Source organism: Otolemur garnettii, unplaced genomic scaffold (genome assembly GCF_000181295.1).
Source record: "Otolemur garnettii isolate 467f Iridium unplaced genomic scaffold, OtoGar3 scaffold00045, whole genome shotgun sequence".
Taxonomy (NCBI): domain Eukaryota; kingdom Metazoa; phylum Chordata; class Mammalia; order Primates; family Galagidae; genus Otolemur; species Otolemur garnettii.
In genome coordinates, this window is record NW_003852440.1 from 11091141 (window position 1) to 11091635 (window position 495).

Sequence of the window (495 nt, forward strand, 5' to 3'; positions counted from 1 at the left end):
AGGATGGCAAAACTACGAAAATTCATAAAGGTAAAAGGAAGCAGCCTTTTTTTTGCCACAGTAAGAAGTGTTCTTCCATAAATTGAGGGAGTCACGGTGACTGCCACGCCTTCCCCACATTCACCTCCAAGGCAAATTTTTGAGACTCAATGTTCATTTTTATCAATAGTAATAATGGCAATAATGCAGGGACAGCTGCGAAGACCAGGGAGTGTGCACTTTTCATAATCAAAAGACCCTCAAACCTTAGCAAACATCATGTATAAAAGAACCTCACAATTCCAACATGGCACAGACACAGCAAAATCAATCCATTTATCAGAGACTGATACAATATGCATTTTCCAGAAGGAAGCAGAGGACAGCAGATACCATCTGGATCTGACAAACTGTGGAAATGAAACAATGCATGGCGAAATTTACACGATATTTGAGTTATAAATGAAAAACAAATGCTTCATCAAAAAAAGTTAGATTGGTGGCCCAACATATAGA